Below are 14,503 nucleotides of genomic sequence, written 5' to 3'. Positions count from 1 at the left end.
CGATTTTAAGATTAGTTTTTAAGTTCTCGAATTTTTACCTATTTGTTTAATCAAAACAGCTGCTCCTATGAACTCTTGCTTGTTCTTCAGATAATACATGATTCATTCATTGTTCATCACACTTAATATTTCACTCTCTGGTGAATCATTGATTCTCCTTGGACTCCCTGGAAAAGTGTGGAGTCCATCTTTGGTCTCCCTAACCGCTGCTTGCTCATTCATTCATTCAACAAACATTTGTTCAAAGTTTTCTGTGCATCAGATAGTGTAAAAGGCTGTGGGGACTCAGACCAGGAAGAATAAAGAATAAAAACTCATAATAAAGGGTGAACACCAAATAGTATACAGGAAAGAGCTACAGCAGAGAATCACCTATGAAATATGGAGTGACCACAGCTGAAGAACCGTGAATGTTCCACTGAGAGCGTGGGATGACTTGGCCATCGAGGTCAATAGTTTTAATATCTCCTCTGCCCATATTATCTGACTCATTCATCTTTTCCATGAACATGCAAACAAAAATAAACCTCACTTTGCTTCTCATTGAAATATAAACATGAATTGGAGTTCTCTCATGAGTTGTGCAGAGAAGGCAATGGTACCCCACTCCAGTACTCTTGCCTGGAAAATCCCATGGACAGAGGAGCCTGGTAGGCTGCAGTCCATGGGGTCGCTAGGAGTTGGACATGACTGAGCAACTTCACTTTCACTTTTCACTTTCATGCATTGGAGAAGGAAATGGCAACCCACTCCAGTGTTCTTGCCTGGAGAATCCCAGGGACAGGGGAGCCTGGTGGGCTGCCGTCTATGGGGTCGCACAGAGTCGGACACGACTGAAGTGACTTAGCAGCAGCAGCAGCATGAGTTGCATTCCTTCTCATATTCTCGGTCCTCCCAAGAGGAGCCTGTAATCCAGTAGAGGGTCACAGACTTTGGAAAAAAAAATTAGAATTTCCCACTATTTAATTGCTATGGACCTGGAAAGTGAAAATGTTAGTTGCTCCATTATATCTGACTCTGTGACCCTATGGACTATAGTCTGCCAGGCTCCTCTGTCCATGAGGATTCTCCAGGTAAGAAGAGTGGAGTGGGTTGCCATTCCCTTCTCCAGAGGATCTTTCTGACTCATGGATTGAACCCGTGTTTCCTGCATTGGCAGGCAGATTCTTTACCATCTGAGCCAACAGGGAAGCCCTTGGGCAAGTATAAGTTACTTGACCTCATTGGGCCTTAGATTCCTCATCTGAAAAAGATGGGACAAGAAAAATTAGGTGGCAGGCTGCTGTCTGTCAAGATAGCAATAATGTATATAAAATTACAGACTGTTACACAGATGGCTCCCAGTGATTCAAGCCCACTGGTATTCATGGCATTTATGCCCTTGGGTAGTGTCTTCCCACACTGACACTGGGCTTAGCCTTATGAATCGCTTTGCTAATGGGACCTAACCGTGACACAGCAGAGGCTTGACACGCACATGCACACTGGGGCTTACGCTCTCAAAATCCAGATGACTTACCAAAAGAGAGGTCCCAGCTTCCTGGCTGTCTTCACCAAGTGAGACCTTCCAGCTCCAGCCACTCCAGCTGCTGGAGGCAGTTTCTTTTTTTTTTTTTTTTGGCCACATTGCAACACATGCAGGATCTTACTTCCCCAACCAGGTATCGATCCCGTGCTCCCTGCATTGGGATCACAGAGTCTTAGCCACCGGACCACCAGGGAAGTCCCTGAATACAGCATCTTGATGGAGTCCGGGCAAGATCAGCAGAAGAACCACCCAGCCAAGCCACAAAATCATGAGAAGTTATAAGCGGTTTTGTTTTCAGCCACTAAGTTTGGGATGACTTGGTAAGCAGGAATACATAATGGATATATTAAACCCTACTACTACGATTTGTTTTTACTCAGAATACCTCTGATACCAAATATGTGAGGAGTTTTCCCACAACGACCAATTTCCCAACTCTCTGGACACCAGCTGGGTTTCCTCTAATTTAAGTTGATTCTGACACCAACTGCCTGAAGTTAGTGCAGACCTGATGGGATAAAGGCTCAGTCCCAAAGACCAATTGCAAGCCCAGGCCTCCCGTACTTCTAACCAATCAGCTGTAAAGTTGGGAGGTAGGCTCTCACACTGCCTCCTCAGGCTCAATAATTTGCTAGAATGGCTCACAGAACTCAAGGGTACAACTCAGGAATAGCCAGATGAGAGCTACATCCCCAGCACGCCCTCCTAGCACCTTGATGTATTCACCAACCTGGAAGTTTTCCAAACCCTGCACTTTAGGAGTTTGATGAAGGTTTCATTACACAGGCGTCTGTGTGTGAGTGCTAGGTCACTGCAGTCATATCTGACTCTGTGTGACCCTATGGACTGTGGCCCGCCAGGCTCCTCTGTCCGTAGGATTCTCCGGGCAAGAATACTGGAGAGGGACGCCATGCCCTCCTCCAGGGCATCTTCCCAACTCAGGGATTGAACCCACATCTCTTATGTCTCCTGCATTGGAAGGCAAGTTCTTTACCACTAGTGCTACCTGGCATAATTGATTGAATCATTGGCCCTTGGTGATTAACTCAGTCTCCACGAAGTCAGGGGGTGGGACTGAAAATTCCAACCTTTTAATCACAAGATTGCTTCCTCTGTCGGTCAGCTATCTAGGAAACCAAAAGAGTTACCTCAGTAGAATAACTCAGGTATGGTTGAAAGTGTCTTGTTATGAATAACAAAAGACACTCCTCTCATACTTGTCACTCAGAAAATTTCAAGGAAAGTGTTGGTTAATTTCTATGCATTTGTGAATGTTCCAAATTTCCTTCTGCTATTATAATTTCTTTGCATTGTGGTCAGAGAACAGAAAAGTATAATGGTACATTTACCTATATGTACCTATGATGTTCTTTATTTGTATAGATCGCAGTTGCTATCTAGTATCCTTTTATTTCAGCTTGAGAAACTCCTTAAGTATTTCTTGCAAGGCAGGTTTGCTAACAAGCAATGCTCTTGCTTAAAAATATCTATAAATCCCTTCATTTCACCTTTATTTTAAAGAATAGCTTTGCTGAATATAGAATTCTTGGTTGACAGTCTTTTTCATCCCAACACCTTGAATATGTCACTCAGTGTCTTTTGGTCTCCATCGCTTCCGATGAGAAATGATCTGTTAATCTTACTGAAGATCCTTTCTTTGTGATGAGCCGCTTCTCGCTTGCTATGTTCAAGATTCTCTTTTTGTCTTTAGCTTTCAGTAGTTGGATTATGATGTGTCTGGGTGTTGGTCTCTTAGAGTTTAATCCACTTGGAGTTTGCTAAGGGTCTTGAATGTATAGACATCCAAGGGACAGTTTTTATGAACTGCTTTTCCTCCTGTGTATAGGTCATGTTTTTCTTTTTAAAAATATATTTTGATTTATGTATTTTTAAAATTTGTGTGTTTATTTTTTGCTGTGCTGGGTCTTTGTTGCCGTGAGCAGGAGCTACTCTGTACTTGCAGTACACGGGTTTCTCACTACAGTGGCTTCTCTTGTTGCAGGACACAGGCTCCAGGGCACGTGGACTTCAGTAATTGAGGCACATGGTCTCAGCAGTTGTGGCTCCCGGGCTCTGCACTGGCTCAGTACTTGTGGTGCTGGGGCTTAGCTGCTCCACGGCATATGGAATCTTCCCAGGCCAGGAATTGAACCTGTGTCCCTTGCATTGGCAGGCAGATTCTTTATCACTAAGCCACCAGGGAAGCCCCATACTTTTCTGTTTTTTTAATATCTTGTAATTTTTGTCAAAAACTGGACATTAAAAAAAAATATAATCAGCAACTCTGGAAATCAGATTCTCTTCCCCCAGGGGGAGGATATTTTTTTCCCCTCCTCTCTCTCTCTCTTTCTGTTTTGCTATTTGCTTGCCTCGTGACTTTCCTGAACTAATTCTATAGAGTTTGTATTTTTGGTCATGTGTGGCCACTGAATTCTTTGCTCATTTAGCTTAGTGGTCAGCTAGTAATTGGATATTTTCTTAAATTCCCTGAACCAACATACACCAAAAGCAAAAATAAATAAGTGGGACTATATCAAACTAAAACATTTCTGCACAGCAAAGGAAACCATCAGCAAAATGAAAATGCAACATACTGAACAAGAGAAAATGTTTGCAAATTGTATATCTGATAAGGCACTAATGTCCAAAATATATAAAGAATTCATGCACCTCAATAGCAAAAAATAAGCCATCTGATTAAAAAATGGACAGAAGACCTGAAACAATATTTTTCCAAAAACTACACACAGTTTGCCAATAGATATGACATGAGAGATGCCCTCCATCATGCATCATCAGGGAGACACAAATCAAAACCCACTGTGACGTCACCTCACATGTGTTAGGATGGCTATTATCCAAAAGATGAGAAATAGCAAGCGTTGGTGAGGATGTGGAGCAAAGGGGACGCTTGTGCACAGTTGGTGAGGGTGTAGAGTGATGCAGCCACTAGAGTATGGAGTTTCCTCCAAAAAAAAAACAAAACAGCACTACCATATAATCCAACAATTCCACTTTGGTATGCCTTTAAAGAAAATGAAAACACTATTTCAGAAAGATATATGCATTCCCATGTTTACAGCAGCATTATTTGCAACAGCCAAATAATCTTAGGGTCCATTGATAGAGAAACTGTGTTCTATGTATATAATGAAATATTATTCAGCCATAAAAGAAGGACATCTTGCCATTTGTGACCACATGGATGGACTCTGAAGCACTATGCTGAGTGAAATAAATCAGACAGACAAAGACAGATACCATACGATCTCACTTATATTTGGAAAAGATTGGTGGTTGCTAGAGGTGAGGGGTAGAGAATGGGGGAAATGAGTAAACTGTTTGGGGTTTTTTGTTTGTTTGTTTAGTTTATTTGTTGATATAAATTGAATGAGAAAAGAATTCAGAATCCCACTCCTGGGCATATATCCAAAGAAAACCATAATCCCAAAAGATACATGCACTCCAATATTCATTGCAGCACTAAAGACATGGAAGCAACCTAAATGTGCATCAACAGAGGAATGGATAAAAACATGCAGTACATGCGGAATATTACTCAAGCATACAGTGGAGTATTACTCAAGCATTAAGAAGAATGAAATAAAGCCATTTACAGCAACATGGATGGATCCACAAACTGTCATAGTGAGTGAAGCAAGTCAGACAGGGAAGGACAGATATAGAACAATATCACTTATTGTGGAATCTAATAAAAATCATGTAAGTGAACTTAATTACGAAACAGAAACTGATTCACAGACATCAAAATCAAACTTAGGGTTACCAAAGGGGAAAAGTGGGGAGAAGCGATAAGTTAGGAGGTTGGGCTTAACATATACACACTGCTATACATAAAATAGATAATAGAGACTTACTGTATAGCACAGGGAACGCTACTCAATAATCTGTAGTAACCTACATGGGATAAGAATGTGAAAATATATATATATATATATGTATATAAAAGATTCACTTTACTGTACACCTGAAATTAATGCAACATTGTAAGTCAACTATACTCTAATTAAGTTTTAAAAGTTTTTTATTAAAATTTTCTTATTTGCTTTGATTTAAGGCTATATATATTCATATTTCATATATTACAGGTCATTTATTATAGACACACAAAGAATTCGGGAGCAGTTTGGTTGGGTTATTCTAGCTGAGGGTTTCTTATTTCGGTCAGATGTCAACTGGGACTGCAGTCATTTGCAAGCTTGGCTGGGGCTAGAGGATTCTCTTTCTTTTATATTCAGCTCTACTGAGGTATAATTCGTATACAAAAAGCGGAACATAATTAATGTACACGGCTTGGTGAGAGGATTCACTTTCACTGTGGCTCATACACTGAACCAAGTTGGTGCCAGCTGGCAGCTGGGAGCCCCAGTTCCTCTCTCTGTGGACCCCTCCTTGGGGCTGCTGGAGTGTCCCGACAACATGGTAGATGGACCTCCCTAGAAATCCAGGAGACCATGGTGAAATCTGCAGTACCATTCATGATCTAGCCTCGAAGGCCACATGAAGTCATTTCTGCCATATTCTCCTGGCCCACAGGACCAGCTGTGACTCCCCGTGGGAAGGGACCACACAAGGGCTAGGATTACGGGGCCATGGCTAGCACGTTGCCCTGTGGATGGGCTCAGTTCCTGGTCCCACGACTGTGCCAGCGCCACATCCTCTCTTAACCTCCTAGGTCTTGAGTGCTGTGGGGGTAGTTTTCTAGAGTCGCCCTGGCTCCTCAGGACTGCACCTTCCTAGGTGTCTTCAAGAGTTCTGAGAACTGTGCTTACTGTCAGCAAACACTGACCCCCATCATTGAGCTAACGCCAGGATGACTTACCTGCTTGCTTCTCTAAGGGCTTTTAATAGACAGAAACGAGTTAATGGCCTAGTACCTCATCTGTCTGTTACACTTTAGATAGGCAACATGGAAGTGTGATTTTTTTAATTAATTAATTTATTTTAATTGGAGGCTAATTGCTTCAAAATATTGTAGTGGGGAATAGTGATTTTTTTAAAGAAAAAAACACAGTATTTTTATTTAATTCTTCAATAACCACAGTTGCTTAATAATGGTATGTGTGTGCTTATTGGGCACTGAATGGTTTCTCAAAGCCCAGAGTCAAGTTTAATATTTCCTGTTCCATGTTGACTTTTACATAGTAATTTTATTTTTAAATAAAAGAAAAAAACTGATGAACACTTTGCTTTAAATATGGTACCATTACTAGCAATATTCCAAAGAATATCTCATATATTCTTTTTTTATTGGAATATAATTGCTTTACAATGTTGTGTTAGTTTCTGCCGTACAACAGCGTGAATCAGCTCTAAGTATACATATATCCTCTTCCTCTTGAGCCTCCCTCTCACCCCCATCCCACCTGTCTAGGTCACCACAGCGCACCGAGTTGAGAGGAGCTCCTGCGCTAAGATAGCTAGCTTCCTACAAGCTTATAGATGGTAGTGTATATATATGTCAATGCTGCTCTCTCAGTTCCCCCCTTCTTCCCCCCATGTAAGTAAGAAAGAGAAAAACAAATATCCTACATCAACACATATATATGGAATCTAGAAAGAACTTATTTGCAGGGTAGGCATAGAGGTGCAGATGTAGGGAACAGACTCATACATACATCCCTATTCACGTGTGCGAGTGGAATTGCTGGGCATACACATTTTCACTCTTAACAGACAACACTGCTCTCCATAGTCACTGTACTCATTTATGCTCTTGCCAGCCCAGAAGAGTTCCCCTTTTCTCTACATCCTTGTAAACTTAATAGTATTAAACTTCCCAATTTCTGCCAATCTTATGGGTGTAAGTACATCTCATTTATAAAAAATTATGGCAAAACACAGTTAAATTTTTACCTGGATCTCACTTTTAATTTCAACTTTAAAGGAGATAATTATAGATTCACATACATTTATAAAAAAGTAAAAGAGAGATCCCTTGTTTAATGAATTTTTATATATGAATATAACCACCACTGAAATCAATATATAAAATATTTCCAACACCTCAGAAGGCTCCCTTGTGTGCTCGCCCATCAATACTCCATCAAAGGCAAGTTATAGTGGTTTACCTTTTTATTTCATGGTAATAATATAGAGTATTCATTAAAAAAGGGGGGAGTTGGATCCAGTGAGGTTGAGAACCCTTGGGTCTAGAAAAACTTCCTATAGCTGGTGGGTTAGTCAGGAGACGCTCTTCCCACCCTCAACTTATCCCAGTGTCTGTCCTAGACTGAGTTTGGCATGGTACCCAGATAAGCACCACATTCAAAGAGAATGATTTTTTTTTATAAGAATTGATGATGGTCTTGGAACCCCACCACGACCGTCATGCTGTTTCTCATTTTTGTAGCTATTGTGCGTTTGGTAGCTCAGTCGGTAAAGAATCTGCCTGCAACGGAGACACGGGTTCAATTCCTGGGTCGGGAAGATCCCCTGCAGAAGGAAATGGCAATTCACTCCAGTATTCTTGCCTGGAAAAAATCCCACGGACAGAGGAGATTGGTGGGCTACAGTCCATGGGGTTGCAAAAGTCGGACACAACTTAGCAATTAAACCACCATATGGGAGAGGAGCCAGAGGAGGAACACTACCCCAAGAAGCCCATCTTAGAACACCAAGCAGAAACTGGGCGCCATGTGAGAGTGGAGTGACGCCCAGGCGCGGGGCTGGGACCAGCCGTGTTCTCAGTGTCATGGTTTAGCAGTGACTGGTCACTTCTGATTACAGAGAGAAGGCAATGAAGAGTTTCTGGGAGTGAACATGTCGACTGTGCGTAGAGAGTTCTGCTGGACACTTTGTGTTGATTTTCTCATGGGATTCTCACAACTATAAAGCAGGAGTCACCTCTCTTTTTCTCTGGGTAAAAAATAAGAGCAGTTCTTTTGAATCAGGCAGACAGGGATTGCATCCTGGCTCTGCCGGTGAAACAGCCGTGTCCTCAGCCGCATCAGCCACCTTCCCCAAGACACAGGCCTTGTCCACTCGCTGAGCTGTCTCCCATCTCAGACTGGATAACACAGGTGAGAGCTTTTACTCCATGAAGTGAATATATGTAATATCACCACTCACTGATAAATATTTAAAACGCAGCTTGAAAAAAGTTAAAGTGTTACTTGCTCAGTCGTGTCCAACTCTTTGAGACCCCATGGACTGTAGCCTGCCAGGCTCCTCTGTTTATGGGATTTCCTAGGCAAGAATACTGGAGTAGGTTGTTATGCCCTCCTCCAGGGGTTTTTCCCAACCCAGGGATTGAACTGGGGTCTCCTGCATTGCAGGTGGATTCTTTACCATCTGAGGGAAGCCCAAAACATGGCTTGCTAGAGGTCTCATAAGGGTGTCATGGCTTCTGTGAGCAGGACCCCCGGCTTCAGAAAGGAAAGAAAGCCTTCAGAGTCAGAAGCAACATGGGGCTACCCCAGCCCTGTCCTCTTCCTGGCCCTGTTCTTCACCAACACAGCGTAGACGTGAAAATAAACACTCCTTGCTTAGTAGAACTGCCACATGGGCCACCCCACCCTGGCTGAGGAGAAAGCCTGCTGCCAATCAGCATCTTAACACTCCAGGCTGAGCTACACTTGGGGAGCCTGGTGCCCCCTGCCTGTGGGGCCAACTAGCTCTGATTAGGTGTCCCTGATGGGGAGACAGCGTGCCTGCAGTGGAGAATTGTTCAGAGTCAAACAGAAAAAAGTGGTGAACGGAGCTTCCTTGCCTCTGCTCGTGACTCTCCCCCTCCTGCTCTGCCTGCTTCCCAGTGCACTCTCTGGTGGCGCCAGGCCCCTGCTCACTCTCCACTGGCTCACATCACTCTTCCCTCTGTGCCCTCAGAGCCTTCTCCTCATCACAGCACTCGCTCCACAGTGAATTCTTCTCTCCTACAAAACTAGCCCTTAACCAGGCCCTCAGACTTTCACGCTGGCCCTCTGAGTTCACTGATAAAGGCACTAACTCTGGGCACACGTGTCTGCTGCAGGATTTGCCTCGTTACACGTGAACCAGATGTCAGCTTAGGCTCGTCCCTCACTGGCACCTCTGGGCAGTGCACAACTCGCACAGCTGTGCAGGGAAGCCCTGGCATCAGCTGCTGTGCTTTACTTGCTGTGCACTTCCCACTGCCTGCCATTCGGCTTGTCTCAGTGAACATTCATTGACTGAATACGTGCATAAATCGATGACCTACTGAGGGGCACTACCAGGTTGATCTCAATGAACATCCATTGACTGAATACGTGCATAAATCGATTACCTACTGAGGGACACTACCAGGCTTGCCAGTCCACTCACTCTCACAAGCACGGTTTTGAACCTACTCTCCTCTCCTCAGATCTCCTCACTCAGGAAGTGATCTCGCTTCTACCATACAGAGACACAGATATGGCTGGGACAGCAACAGCCACCTCTTCTTCCCAACACCAAGTGAAAGCCTGTCTTTTCCTTTCTCGTCCTCTCGTTGTGGCAAGGATGACAACCCTCCCATGAAAGCGAAGTCCTTCAGTCCTGCCTTGAATCTTGGCCAAGAGCCCTCTGGAGGAACATAAATCTTCTCTCTCCTGTTTTCAGCCTTTGGCTTCTGGATCTTTCCTATTGATTTCATAACGCACACAAGTAATTTCCAATAAGAACAAAACAACAGGCACACACGCATACCTTTGCTACGTTATCTCCACTCACGGTCTCACAAGTCAAACGGCTGGGTCACATTCTGCACACTGGCTGCCAGGAGCCCACCCACGTACAGTGACAGAAAGTTTGAGATCTGAGTGTGGCTCTTGGACTGGGAAGTACCTCCAAAGCAACTGCTTTGCAGAGGAAAATCCAAGTTCCTTGGTTTGGAGTAGGAAGCCTAGCAATATCTGATTCTATTCTGTTTTTCTGTTTTCTCTCCTGCCTCCCTTCCCCATACACATACTCACGCCCCATAACCAATGTACCACTATAGCTGGCCTCTCTATGACTACAGGTCTCTCTCTATAGGTGCTGTTCACATTCTAGAATGTTCTTCCTCCTTTACCACCCGAACATTATCAAGAGACTAACTCAGATGTCATATCTTCTTGAGTGGAAAATAAACTGGATTTTAAGTTTCATTTCGCTGAGTTTTATCAACTCAGTTGTCATTGTGGTCATACTTTATCATTTCTGCTGGGCATGTAGGTATGTCTCACAAATATGAAACATGCATGGTAAACTGCTATTAGTCACCACAAATTCCCATGAACTAGCATTCCTAAACCCTGACAGTACAATTACTATTGACAGCAATATAGAAGATACATAAACTGTTTCAAGAATCCATTTAGGTTGGGGCTTCCCTGGCAATCCAGTGGTTAAGACTGAGCTTCCAGTGCAGGGACCACAGGTTCCATTCCCGGCAGGGAACTAAGATACCACATGCTGCAGAGCTCTGCTGAAAAAATAAATTTTTTTTTAAGTTTAAAGAAAAGTAAAGTTAGGTTGTATGAAAAAAGAGATGCTTTTGACCAGACTGATAGTTGCAAGTTATTGCTAGCTGGGCGTGCTGCTACCTAGATAAAGACTACATTTCCTAGCCTTCCTTGCAGCTAGATGTGGCCACAGGACTAGGTCCCTGCCCTGGAATGTGAATAAAAGGGTAGGTGCAACTTCTGTGTTTGCTGCTTGAAAGGAAATTGCCCACCCTCCTCTTTTTCTCTTTTCCTTTCTTAGGTTGAAGCATGGATATGGTTATGACCCAGCAGTGACTGTGCAATTAAGGATAATATCCTACCAGTCCATCCTAAAGGAAATCAGTCCTGAATATTCATTGGAAGGACTGATGTTGAAGCTGAAGCTCCAATACTTTGGCCACCTGATGCGAAGAACTGACTCACTGGAAAAGACCCTGATGCTGGGAAAGATTGAAGGCAGGAGGAGAAGGGGATGACAGAGGATGAGATGGCTGGATGGCATCACTGACTCAAAGGACATGAGTTTGAGTGAACTCCGGTAGTTGGTGATGGAGAGGGAGGCCTGGCGTGCTGCAGTCCATGGGGTCGCAAAGAGTTGGACATGACTGAGCGACTGAACTGAACTAAGGATAATATCCTACAGATGATGACACACAACAGGATGAGAAGAAGCCAGAACCCCAGCTGACCCACCAATCTGGACCACTGTGGTCTCTGGTGTGAGAAATAAATAAATTTAATTTAAGCCACTGTGTATGTGTATGTAGACAGATGTCTCTTTAACATAGCAGCTTAACCCTATGTTGCTTTCTGAGGTGGAGTAGGCAGAGAGCTTCTCCAAAGCAGAGATGAAATCTCTGTCATCTTTTTATCTCCAGCCCCCAGCAAAGCACCTAATTAAAACAACAAAAACAACAAAAATTCAATAAGCCTTTCCTGATTAATTGAATGGATGCCTGGACTGGTAAGAACTAAGGCCATAAAAAGTGAATTGGATTAAATCTGAAGGGCCTGGGATGTCCTGGTTAGGAATTGGGACTTTACACGGCCCATATTAAGGGTCCATGGAAAGTTTTCAGAGAAAAAGAATTTCACGTGTCTGTCGTCTCAGAATCGTGTTAGCTGGCGACACCTGCTGGCCACTTGGAACCCTGCACCTAGCGCAGGCTGCGACTCCAGGGAAGAAGAGATTAAGCAGTTGTCAAACACTGTTTAAAGTTACAAATGGGAAGACAGCAACCTTGTGATAAGTAAGAAAAATTTGGAACTGCTCTGGGCCAGTCATTGTGATGGGTCCTGTAGGAGGGAGGCAGCAAATTTTAGACATGGTTCTTGGTGTGGAAATTTTAGGTGCTTTTTTTTTTAAAACGTTTCTGTCCTTTACTCTTGATAAGCTTCTAAAAAATACCTGTTCAACAGCTGGTCCAACTGACACAACAGCTGGCCCAGACAGGGCGACACCTGAAGAGTCTGATGGCCCGGCTGGACCCCCTCTTTGAGTGGTGACTCGCCTGGCTGGAGCCCAACAGGAGCTTTTCTGCACATAAAACTACAAGTCATCCACCAGCTGCAACAAGACACCAGCCAAACAAGGGTGGAGGTTCTGCGCCCAGAGGCCAGCATGCCGTTTCCTGAGGACCTGCGCATAGAGGAAGAGGCTGGTTACAGTCAGGCCTGGGAGGAGCCCCTAATGGGGAGACAGGGACAAGGAACCTCACGACCCCCAGAGAAATGGAGAAGGGGTTATGGAGAAGATGCAGCAGGGTGCCCAGTCACAGCCCCCGCTGGGAAGGAAGGACAACAGCCGACTGCTTAGTAAAATGGTCTGTTCTTGTCGGGGTGGGGAAGCCTCTTGTGCCCTTTCCTGCCTCCTGTCTTTCTTTCTTGTCTATTTGCATTGGCTTATGCTTTTCTCAGGCTTCCCTTGTGGCTCAGCTGGTAAAGAATCCGCCTGCAAGGCAGGAGATCTGGGTTCAGTCCCTGGGTCAGGAAGATCCCCTGGAGAAGGACATGGCAACCCACTCCAGTATTCTTGCCTGGAGAATGCCATGGACAGAGGAGCCTGGCGGGCTACAGTAAATGGGATTGCAGAGTCGGACACAACTGAGCGACTAATACACACACACACACATGCTTTTCTCATTTCTATTAAAGGAGTAAGTTAGTTGAGCCAGCTTGTGATTTTGATTAAAAAAACAAACAAACAAACAAGGAACCACAACCAAACCAAACAAAAAGCCCACACTGTAATAAGAGATGATCCGTTTTCTCAGATGAGACAGTACACTGAGGTCTTTGGCTGGACCCACAGGGGAGATTTTTCTCAGTTTTGTTTTGAGAGAAGATGTTCTAGTCCTAAAAACCAGTCTGATCACCCCTAAGGGACACCGTGCGGCCCCTGCAACGGTCCTTTGCCCTTTAACTTCTGCCTCCAGGAAGGACACTCAGAGAAACTTTCTGACCCCTTTTAGCAACTGGATAAGACCATGCATTTCTCTGTGACAATATACCTGAGTTTTAAAAGTTTTTTCAATTTCATATTTTTGTAAGCCATTACAGATTTCTAACACAACATATAACTAAACTTCAGATGAATGCCCAGATAAAAAGTGCTTTGGGAATCACAGGAAGGGAGATGGATATAAGATGATGAGGCCTTTAGGAGGCGGTCTGTGCGTGGAGGAGAGCGGGCATTTGGTTAAGCCTTGGAGGGAAAACAGTTAATAGTAGGCTCCTACCCATTCCTATCCCTTCTCCCACCCTTTCCTTAAAACTCTTCTCCTGGCCTCTGCAAATGACAAAAGAACTCGTTTTTGAGATGATTTTTAAAACCCTTGATGAACTGGTAACTGACCACCCCCACTCCCCACGCAAGTCTGTCTAACCAGGCACCAGCGTTCTCTCCACCAGTCTCCATCGGACAGCCCAGCTGCATGAGTGTCTAAACTAAAGGGACTCAGCATTCCTGGAAGCAGGAGTCCCTGTCTGGACTGTGCAGAGTTGGCTTTTTGGGAGGGAGGGGTAGTATGGGGTGGGAGGATTCCTACAATGAATTAAATTACAAAAAGCAGGCAGCTGCAGCAGGAAGGGGCCTGAGTTTTCTGCCAAAGGATTGGAACCTGTTTTGACGGCTACGCATCCCTCGTGCACGGAAAAGGTGCTTTTCTGAGTCCTTGTTCCCAGCGGCTGGCCCTCGCTCACCAGGCCAGGCCTCCAGACCTGTTCAGGAAGTGAAGCTAGGATGAAGGCTTCCCAGTCAGTGTCCGGTTCCTTTTGCGTCATCCCAGACTGTTCCTGGGCTGGACTCTCTGGACCTCTCTGAGGTTGCTTCATCAGGTTGGCCAGACCTTTGGCCCATCGCTGGCTCTGTGACCCCACTTCTGGCCTTGTCCCTCACCTCCCTCCTCACCGCAGCAAGAGGCTCCTCACTGCATGCTGGCAACGTCCTGATGCAGAAGACCGGCGGACCCAACCAAGAATGTTCAGAGTGACCGGTAATGAGGCTGGCCCGTTACTGTCTAGAGCAAAG

Source organism: Bos indicus, chromosome 27 (assembly GCF_029378745.1).
Source record: "Bos indicus isolate NIAB-ARS_2022 breed Sahiwal x Tharparkar chromosome 27, NIAB-ARS_B.indTharparkar_mat_pri_1.0, whole genome shotgun sequence".
Classification (NCBI taxonomy): Eukaryota; Metazoa; Chordata; class Mammalia; order Artiodactyla; family Bovidae; genus Bos; species Bos indicus.
This window is presented reverse-complemented; position numbering follows the sequence as displayed.